This window comes from Parus major, chromosome Z, assembly GCF_001522545.3.
Source record: "Parus major isolate Abel chromosome Z, Parus_major1.1, whole genome shotgun sequence".
Classification (NCBI taxonomy): Eukaryota; Metazoa; Chordata; class Aves; order Passeriformes; family Paridae; genus Parus; species Parus major.
In genome coordinates, this window is record NC_031799.1 from 56,037,579 (window position 1) to 56,048,130 (window position 10,552).

The 10,552-nt window shown below is 43.8% G+C and overlaps 1 protein-coding gene across 1 annotated transcript in view; it reads right to left on the reverse strand.

Annotated features, from left to right (window-relative positions):
• The window catches only part of LOC117245634 (zinc finger protein 608-like), a 5,057-nt gene extending 3,652 nt beyond the window's left edge, over positions 1-1,405 (reverse strand). Inside the window, exon 1 of the mRNA XM_033520608.1 lies at positions 593-1,405. The gene's annotated coding sequence lies outside the window, so the exon portion shown is untranslated. The remainder of the gene's footprint in view (positions 1-592) is intronic.
• Positions 1,406-10,552: the final 9,147 nt, after the last annotated feature.

Sequence of the window (10,552 nt, forward strand, 5' to 3'; positions counted from 1 at the left end):
CCGCCGCCTCCCCGGGAGGCGCCTTTACCTCAGGGCTTTCGCTTCCCCGCGCCTCGGGGCCGGCAGAACGAGACGGCGGTGGAAGCGGCCGAGGCATCAGCCGGCGACGGACGATCCCACCCCCCACCCCCCAGCTCCAGCCTTTCTGGTGTCTCGGTGTGACACATGCGAGGTGCCTCCCGGTCTGTCGGTGCCCCATCGCTCCTGCTAACGAGCGCTCTCGGGGCCGGGGAGGGGGGGAGCGGGGAAGCAATGCAGACTTGGCTGTAATCGTGTCACTTTTATCCCCCCCTCCCCCCGCCCTGGGTTAGTTAAAACCCAAAAAAGGCACTACGCTTTAACGCCCCCCAAGTACCCCGTCACGTATGATTTGTGTGGCTACGGTGCTTTCACCCTCTTACTTCTTCCCTCAAATAACTCACCCTGTTTGTGGGATTGTTTGGGGGCTCTTTTTTGCTCCTTTAAAAATCCCCAAGAACCCTAGTTATTTCAACTCCCAAAACTCTTTAACACTCCCGTTTGCAGAGAAAAAAATAAAAAAATAAAAAAATCCCCTCTAAGTGCTATAGACACACCACGCAACCGTACTTACGGTCTGTATTGGATCGAGTTGACCTTTTCCTTCTAACTGCATTGAGTGTGTTTTTGTTGCAGCCGCTTTTTATTTTAGGAAAAAAAATTCTAATGTCTTCAACAGATTTATTGTGTTTGGAGAAGAGAGCACCAGGTATCATGAACCTTCCTTTCTTTCTAGAAATAAAACAACGACAAAAAGAAAGAAAAAAAAAAAAGAAACCAAAATAAAATAAAAATAAGAACTGGGCAGAGAAGGCAAACCCGGCATGTGTGTCTGTCCCCTCACAGGCTGACACACAGGCACAGGGGACAGGGGCGCTGCCCCCACGGCAGCGGCCGAGGCGGGGGAGTGGGAGCCTCGCTCCGCGCGGTACCTGAGAGGGACTTTTCTTTGTTCGCGATGCCCTTTCCCTGCCGGCCAATCAGCGCCCAGCTTTTATGAAACCGGGCCCTGCGATTGGCCCGCCGCTCCTCCTGCCTGCCGGCGAGGGCGAGAGACACAAACACGCACCCGCTCGCACCCCCGCACTCGCGCCCTGTGCCCCGCACGCACGCACGCCGTCCTCACAGCCGCACACGCTGTACCCCCGCACGCACGCCCGGAACCCTCACACGCCGTACCCCCGCACACGCTGTGCCTCCCCACACACGCCCGATAGCTTCACAGCCGCACACGCTGTACCCCCCCCACACACACACATTGTACACTCACACGTTCTGCACTCACACGCACACTACGGCACACGCAAGCAGCCCCTCGCTCTGCAGCCCGCAGCCTACGCCGAGCCTCTTTGCTGCAGCCAGATACAAATCGTGTTTCCCATTTCAATTATCCTACATAACATTGAAGGCTTAGAGGGAGGAGAAGAAATGGGGTGGGGGGCGTCGACATGCCTCGGAGCTTCTTCCGCGCCCAGGGATGGGGGGGGGAGAAAAGAGAAGAGAGGGGGAGGAGGGGAAAAAAAAAAGAAAACCAAGGTAGAGTGTAGCTCTGCCAAGACTCACACGTCGGGAGGAAGACTCCCTCATTTCGTTTTAATTTAATTTCAGTGCAGTTTTCGAAGCCATGATGAACGATTTTTCTGTGCCGGTTTCAAAGAGGCAATTTAGAATCTCAGTCATAATTTTTAAATGCCCCCTCATTCAAAATTATAACAGCTTGAAGCCAGCGAGAGAGGGTTGCTGATACACATGTGCGATTATTTTCGTGCTTAGTGGAGGAGAAAAGCAAACAGTGTCTGGAGGAAGGGGCTGAGGGGAGGTTCAGGGTAGGGCAGCACCCCCACCTTTGCTTGGGGGGTCACCGAGGCGCTGCTTCGTTTTTGGAGCAGCCTTCATTGTATTCACTTTTTCAGCTTCTCATGTATTTTATTACATGTTCATTTTTACAATATGGCTTAAGTTAGACAGGTCAGGTTTTATTCTTTCTTTCTTCCTTTTTTTTTTTTTTTTCCTTCGTCTTTTTCGGAAGGAAGGGGAGCAGAAAATAACCCTTTTGTTTCCAGACTGCTGATTTACTGCCGCACGCACTGAAGTGTGAATGCCAGCGACCCTATAACTACCACGTGAACATCCTTTCACAGGAATTAGTAACACAAATCTTCCCTATCGGGCTTTGTGTAGCTCGAAAATATCCCCCTTAATCATTCCTTTTGTTTACGTTGGGAGCCATTATGCTACACCACTGCGTTAAATTGCGTTTAACCCTTCGCGGACGGCAAGGGTGGGATGGGGGTGGCGGCGGCCGCCGCCCGCGGGCAAGGGGGGTCGGGAGGTGGGGGGCACTGCCTCTGGCCCTGCAAACACCCTGTTCCTTTTAACACCCTTAAGCGCGATCTACTCTTTTTTATTATTATTGCATTTTATTTTTATTTTTTTCCCCTCCCTTTTTCCTCTCTTTGACTTTTTTTCCCTTCCGTCTTCTTGATCTCGCTGGGACTGATCTCCCTGTGAAAATCGATACGGGATGTTTTTCTTGCCAAACATACATCGCCCAAGTCAAAATTTCCGGCAAGAAGTCAAAGCGTGGCATTTACGATGTCCTGCACACCCATGACAGGGTGACAAAATACCTCTCTGGATGTCGTCCAGCTGAGCAAACCACGCGCGTCAGCGTTCCCGCGTTGCAGGCTTCCCATCAAAGGAGCGATTAGTGGAGAGGTACCAGAGGCGCAAACCCCTGTCACACCCGGCTTTGGTGCGGGGACTTTGTGGAAGGTAAAACAAGACTAGTGGGAGTAAAAACCGCCCGTGGCGCGGCACCTGACTGCACTATGGCCAGCAGGTCACTGTGACCAGGGGCCCTAGAAGAAAAGGCTGCTCTCCAGGTCCTGTGGGCCTCTCACGCCACGGGCATTGGGGTCACCAAGTTATGCTACCTTGGGAGGCCTTGAGGCTGCCCGGTCTGAGACTGCTCCGTTTCTCCTGTGTAAAAATACTTCCCCTTCAGGGGCTGATAATGAAGGGTTTATTAGCAGAAATATGTTCATTTTCAAGGAGGCCCTTGATCACATTAAATGTTTAAGCCATTACAAAGGGGGGTGACGGGGGGGAAGGTAAGCTAGGAAAAAAAAGGAAAAGTCATAGAATGCGTGTAGCGCAAACAAGAAATGCTGGGGTGTGAACAGTGAACACATTCCTGCCCTCCCACCCAGAGAGTGGGACAAGGCAGAGATAATCGCAAGGAGGGCCTGCGAGCAGCCACTTCCCAGCCGGTGTGGTAGTGGAGACGGCTGCAGACACTGCCACCCTTCCCCCAGCAAGGGGACACTTAGGCCCAGCATCTGCAATTTGTGTAGGGGTGGGCTTGCATAATGTCACAAGGTACCGAAAATCACAGTTTCCCGGGGGTAGCTCTGGAGTGATGTCACTCACTGGTTAGCAAAATTTTAAGATCAGCAACACCAAGCTTTTGGTCTACTTAGTTGTGGATCACTATTCCTGTTTCCTTACAGTATGTATTTTTCAGATTTAGGTAATGGCCCTGATTTTTTCAGTATCGACCTCTGTTTAGACACGTTTCACTTTGGGCTGCTTCTTGTCTGCAAAATTACAGTCATTTTCACATTATTATACAGTGAGTAGGAGACGGTTTGTATTTAGTGTTGGGTGGGGGAAGGGGTATTATGGGAAGTGATCTGCTACGGTCAGCACATAATTTCAGCCCAAAGAAAATTGCTTCTGAATAGATGGTCTGTTAACTAGCCAAGGAACAGCCACTGGGAGAGATTGCAAAAATGCCTCTGCTTTATCTGCCTTACACCATCATTTTAATTTTTGAAAGCAACAGTCAGTGGAAGAGCCTTTTCTCCAACCACAGAGGCCAACTGATGGGTAAAGTATCCTTAAAAAACATCCTTAGATCACAAATTTCCGAGGGGAGCCTCCCCTCTCTCCCCGTTCCATCCTGGCTTTTGTGCGTGAGTCTGCAGAGGAGCCTGTTCAGCGTACCGCATGGTTACCGAAGCAGGGTTTTATTTATCCATTTCCGTGGCAGAAATTACATCAAGACTGCTCGCCGGCCCGTGGGTGCATCTGCAGCAGCTGATTCCCATGAGTGACTGCAAAAGGACCACTTAACTCATATTGTCTTGTCAGGTTGGGAACGTCAGTATTTCAGAAAGCGACCAAAGCCCACTGTGTGATTTAGTGGCTTTTCCACTTTAATTTCTACCTGCTCCCCAAATTTAATTACAACTTTGTATTTCTGTGCATTTTACAAGACAGACAAAAGGCCAATAAATTAGTGATGTTTGTGTAAAATAGGAAATTTTAATTGATGCGGCTGCAGACTGCTAATAATAGCAAGAGATCACCATTCTTCACTCAGCCTGGTCCCTGTTCGATTTTTTTTCGTTTTGTCGGGAGGGTTGTTTGAGTTTTGTCGGGTTTGGGTGGGGGGCTTTTTTTGTTTGTTTTCTTGTTTGGTTGGTTTTTTAAGCCTTGCCAGACATACACATCGCACACGGTAGGAAAAATCACCGTCGAAAGTCTCTTTGTTTAGCGGTGGGCCCGCGAGGCTGCTCTCTCTGCCCGCAGCCCGTGCGCCGTGAGGAGAAGCTGCTTCCCGCCCCTCCCGCGGCCGCGGGCCCCGCGCGCTGCCCGCTCCCCCGGGCGCTGAGCGGGCGGCGCCCAATCAGCGCGCCAGAAATCTCTTTCGCGGCCCGCCATTGGCCGGCAGCGCGCGGGGCGGGGCGGTGGCCGCGCGCCCGCCGTGCCCCCGCGCGCGGGCCCCAGGGGAGCTGGCGGGGGAGCGGCGGCGCCGCGCGTGAGGGGAGCCGTGCGGGCCCCGGCCCGCCACCGCTGACACCTGTGGGGTTAGACTGGCCGGGCTAAACTGCAGTGATGCCTCCTAGTCCTACCGTCATTTGCTGCACAGCCTTAATTGCCTTCCCTCATTCAGCCTCCCTCCACTTCTCCCTTTGTTCCCGGGTTCCATGTTTCAGGAGCACGGGTACGCGTCCGTGCCTCCAATCTCGGCATTATAGACAGCATGTATGCAAAGATTAATCCATCGTTCTCTTTCTCTCCAACATTGCACCTAAGAGAGGGCAAAAAATCCATTTCTCATCAGGACTTGCTTGTCAGACTAATTATGTAGATGAGTAGTGTTTCTCTCCGACACAACGTTTTGCACATAGAAGTTTTCTCATAATAAGATTTGAAAGCAATGAGCTAGAAATTGTATTGATCTGAAAATTTTGAGTTAGCACATCCTTAGAACCCTCGGAGTATCCCACAGTATTATGGACGGACTTCCAATTGATGTGCACCAACTACTGGCTCTGCAGATTAGTTGTGGGTAATTTATTATACCATTGCTGACTGCCAGTGATCCATAGATCAGAGTGTGGGAAGTGATGATACAAACTACAGAGGAGTCATTATATACTCGGCAGATACTTATGTTAGATACCACTTTTTTTTTTCTTTTCTTTTTTTTTTTTTTTTTTTTTTTTTTTTTTCCCCAGATTGCAGTGCTGACAATGTTTCCTTCCTCTTTAGAACAGTCCTTAGACTCTTTTACATTTATCTGCATATTCACAAGGAGTCTCAGTTTGATACCTAATCCAGAGGTCAGTGTCTCTGATGTTTCAGCATTCAAATATAAGTTCTACATGGAAACAGAGTGCTGCTATGTTGTTTATTGAAGAGCAACAAAGATGACCTGACAACTAGATGGAATGATTTATGAAAGAGCCTCTGTGTCCATATGTGTATTTATTTGGGGGTACAGAGAGAGTAAAAGGTAAGCAAGATAAAAGCTGTCATTCTGAGAGTTCAGAGAAAGAAAAGAAAACAAAAGAAGAATAAAATGAAAACAATTTTAAAAAGTGGGAAAAGAAAACTGAGAGAAAAAGAAAAAAACGAAAGGAAAATAAAATAATAAAAGAGGAAAAGAAGAAGGCAACAGTTGAAAATAAACAAATAAAAATCCTAACAGTGAAATGTACTAATCAGTAGACTAAATGAGAAGGAGGCTCCTAAGTCCCATAGCATAGGCTTGAAAATTAGGCTGGAAAAAGCACTAAAAATAAATAATATGGGTAATTGCTTCATCGTGGCATTAGAGTGGACTGAATAACCTCGTAAGTCTTTCCTATTTTGTAAAGTAATAGCTCTCTGAAGTTCTGCTGTAGAATTTGAATTACAAACCTTTTACCTAGACATGAGTATAGCCTTCAGTTCATTGTATAGATTGCCAATTTTTCAAGTAATTTAAACAGCATATTTATTTATCTAGTACTTCATATAAACCTTCAGATAACATTAAAAACATTAATTTCTTTCCTAATAAAGAGAGTGTGTTCTGGGAAACAAGCAATACATGTTGAAATCTGTTACAGTCTTGTCATAGACTGAGCTTAATGTTTCACAGTCAATTATAATTTGTAATAGAAATGATACATGCAGTTTCAGTATTTTAGTAGGAGAGTGTGTCCATGTTGTAGTCTTGCTAAGGTGAAAAATGTACAAAAGGCCAGTGGCTGGGTACTATACTTCACACTTTCAGAGAGAACAAATCAGCATGGGGAAATGAAACTGAGGCTTAGTGAATAAGATTGGATTGCTTTATTAGAGGAAAGGCTAGGAGTCATAGGCCAGGGAGAGGGAAGATGAGTCTGGAAATGGAATTTGCAGAGGAGTAGCCAGTTAGGTGTAAGGAGGCTGCAGCAGAAGTGGGTTTGAGAGGGACTTTAGCAGTGTGAAAGGAGAGCAAGAAGCATGGTGTTGAATAAGCAGAAGGAATAGGCCAGATATAAGATCAGATAGCATGTACGAGGAATAAGATAAAGGTGACTAACAGTCAGAATGCGTACTGTCTGGTAAAGTGAGGGATGACTCCGAAAGTTTTTAGAGCCAAGGTTAGGTATATCATCCTCAGGGGAAGAGTGAGGAAAACATGCTGCTACATTTTTGACGGAAGGGAGCTCAAAGACAAATGACCCTTGAAAATCCACCAGAGAAAAATCAGAGTCTGTCTGGGTGTAGTTTTAAACCCAGTAGGTTTAAAAACTGCAGAGGTGTGGAAGGAGAAAACCTATACTCTGGAACAAGACGAATACATAAGATTTTGATAATCAGGATGAGAAGCATTTAAGCAAACTAAATATATTAGCTACGGGAGCTGCAAGTGAAGAGAATAACCCTAAGAACTTCTTTTTGTGTACTAGAGTAGGCAACTGTGCCCTCTTGCTCTCCTGACTGTCCTTGTTGCTCTTTTGTTGTTTCCTTTGCTGTATTGGGGCAGGAGAGAAACACAAAGAAAGCTTTGTGTCCTCAACTACACAAGAAGGGACCTGCTCTAAAAGCAGCATGAGGAAACAGGGAGCAAGACAATAGGAAAGAAGAGAGGGGGTGACCAAGAGAGGGAGACAGTAAAGACGACAGTGTAAATAGAAAAAGGGAGGATTAGTACAGAAGATGGGGAATTGGGGCAGTCTGTTCTCAGTTGTCTCACAACCATTAGGTGACAGCATCTGTGATTTGGTCGTCTTGCCTTGAATAACTAAAGCAACAAGTGAATGTCAAAGCATCAATGAGTCCTTTAGCCAAAAGTAACACCACTATGTTTTTTAGTGGATGATGAAACACCATCGGGAGACATTACTCATTTCAAGGTTTACACTGTGCATGGAGCTACCTGAAACATTGCAGAACTGCACTGTTGACATTTGAGGAGAAGACCCATCCAACTTTTACATATTTTCTTCAGAGGTATGATTGCAAAAGTTTAATTTAAAAAGAAGCCTGGTAAATAAAAGAGAAAATGAAAAAACAAAACAATCTCAACAACAAAACACGACAACAACAAACCACAAAACAAAACAAACAAAGACAATACGAAAAACAAACCCCCAAAGCTGAAAAAAAAACCCCAAAGAACAAACCAACAGCAATCCAAAACTAAAAAACTCCAGGCAATACACCAAGATAGAAGTAAGGAATATAAGCCCAAAAAAATAAATAAATAAACTTGCAATGGGAATTTCCTACTAATGGCAGTAAAACACCTGGGAATCTAGAATATATTATACAACATGCAAAATTATTTCAGTGAGTTCTTCCTCTGTTAATATATGGTATGTGTATAACACTCCAATAGTCTTGTTGCACACCTTTTTATGTGCAAGTTCAAGGAGTTGCACCGCACAAGGGCCATGAAACATAGCTGGTGTTACACACCACAGCTGTAGTACAAGAAGGTAACATAATCATATTGCTTGATCATTCTTATTAATGGAAGCAAGTTGTGATTGTATCTAAATGGAACACCTCACGTCTGTCTGTTTTTAAAGGAGTGGTGTGTGCTCAAAGGTAGCTCTGTTTGTGCCAGACAAGAAGGCAGAGGTGGTCTGTCTAGCTGGTGAGCCTCTGCACAGTCTGGGCTTTGAAACCTGCAGGTCTTCTCATCACAAAATTTCTACTTCCTCATTTGTAATTTTGTGTAACAGTGATTACTTACCTTACAGGGTGCCCTGAGGACTGTGTTTGTTAAACATATTGAGATCAAGTGTAATATGATTAGGAACATCTGCATTAGATTTAGACCTGTATTGCAAATAGCTGCTATTAAAGCAGACCTTCCAGTGACTGCAACTGCACTCTTCTTTGGGACCAGAGAAAAGAGTGACACATCCCAAGAGTCATACAGGGGTCTCTGTTTTATCTGCCTTATGCAGATGCTTTGTGTTTTCAATCTCTTTAAGCTGGGATGGAAACAGACTTTTTATCTTGTTCTCTGAACTGCCTGGGGATGTGGGGAAAAAAAAAAAAAGCCTGGTGCACTTTTTGTGATTCCTGAAAGAAGTCTTGAGTCCTTAGGAGATATTTAGGAATTGTTCTGGAGTCTAAGGTTGTTTGTGGCATCCCAGAGCCAGAAGTGCTGTTTCAGCCATCTTCCCACAGATGTACTATGAAAGAACTTGGAAAAAATCCTATGAGGGTCACTGCTTGTGCAGAGCGTATTCTAGCTCATATTGATCAAGAATGCACAGAAGATTTCTTGTATTTAAAAGAGAAGGATATTTTAGAATTGTTCCATGCTCTGGCCCGTGGAATATTTTGCAGACTAAATGCCTCTCCTTCCTTTTATCTCCACATTTAAAATTTAGGAATAAATGATATCTTTCTGATTATAAAATTTTGCTTTTTAATTTTACACTTCTATAATTTTAAGGGCACAAATGTAATGCTTTCAGAATTTAAAAGAAATTAATAAATTATTAATATTTATATATTAATAATTTATTAATATATTATTATATATTATTAATAATAAATTATTATTTTAAAAATAAAATTAATAATTTAATTAATAAATTATTAATATTATTTTTTGAGCAAAGTATTAATATTTTGCTCAAATCAAAGTTTTATGTAATTTAAACAAATTTGTTGGGTATTAATGTAATGGTAATATAAAAAGATATCTGCAAGTATATCAGTATTAATCAGGTATATTAAAATGCAGTGTTTTTTTATTTGGAGAAATTAATTTATGTGAACTGCTTCTGGCTCTAAATCTTTTTATCTAGCACTTTGTATTTTGCTGGTTAAAAGCATTCCTCTGAGGTCAAATAAAAATTTGTAATCAAATGCAGGCCAACTCTCTCATACTGCTGTTCAAAATGGTGAACTAGTTCTGAAATATAATCCGTTAACATATTGTTAATGAAAACATTTAACACTGAGGTCAAGGCTTTTGTGGGGAGAGAAAAAAAAAGGAAAACACACTTTTTTTCCAGAGAATATTTGCTGTCTAGCCTTCTTAGCTATTCTTTGTGAAAATATATGGATTATGATTTAGGGAAAATATTGTTGAGAGGAATGCATTGCAAATGCACAAAGTAAGTGGGTAATTGCTTTTACGCAATTACTTTGCATGGAATAAGTACAAGAACTGTCCTGGTGTTGAGCATCCTTTACTGCATCCTTAGGCTTCAGGATGAAGAAGAATGCCAGTGTGACCTTAAGCAGAAAATGTGAAGCCCTAAGTCACAGTGCCCAAAATTTGAGTATGTTCACATACTTCATAACGATCAGAAACTTCCATGAATAGTTTGCTATATTCACACAGTGTCACAACAGCTCAGAATACAGATAATTGTTCCTAAGTTCAGTTATCCAGAAGGTATTTATAGAAAGAGCTTTGAGGAAAATGTGATTGTGTTCCTTTTATTTCTCTCTATTTTAGCCTTATTAAAAGGAGAAATTATGCATCTGAAAAGAAAAACATGAAGAGGAGACCCCATTGCCATTACTTTGGAGGGCTGAGATGTGGAGAATGAAAAAGCCATTGGTCTCAGTTTTACTACCACAATGGCCTTTTATGAGAGGGATTAGATACGCCTAGAGCTGGTGCAGCATTCAGTGCTGCCCTGGACAGCAATCTGGAAAGAAAGATGATAAAAATCAGTTTGTCATAAGGTTAAATCACTACAGACTAGCTAGATTGGCTTTTCAGATTGTTTTT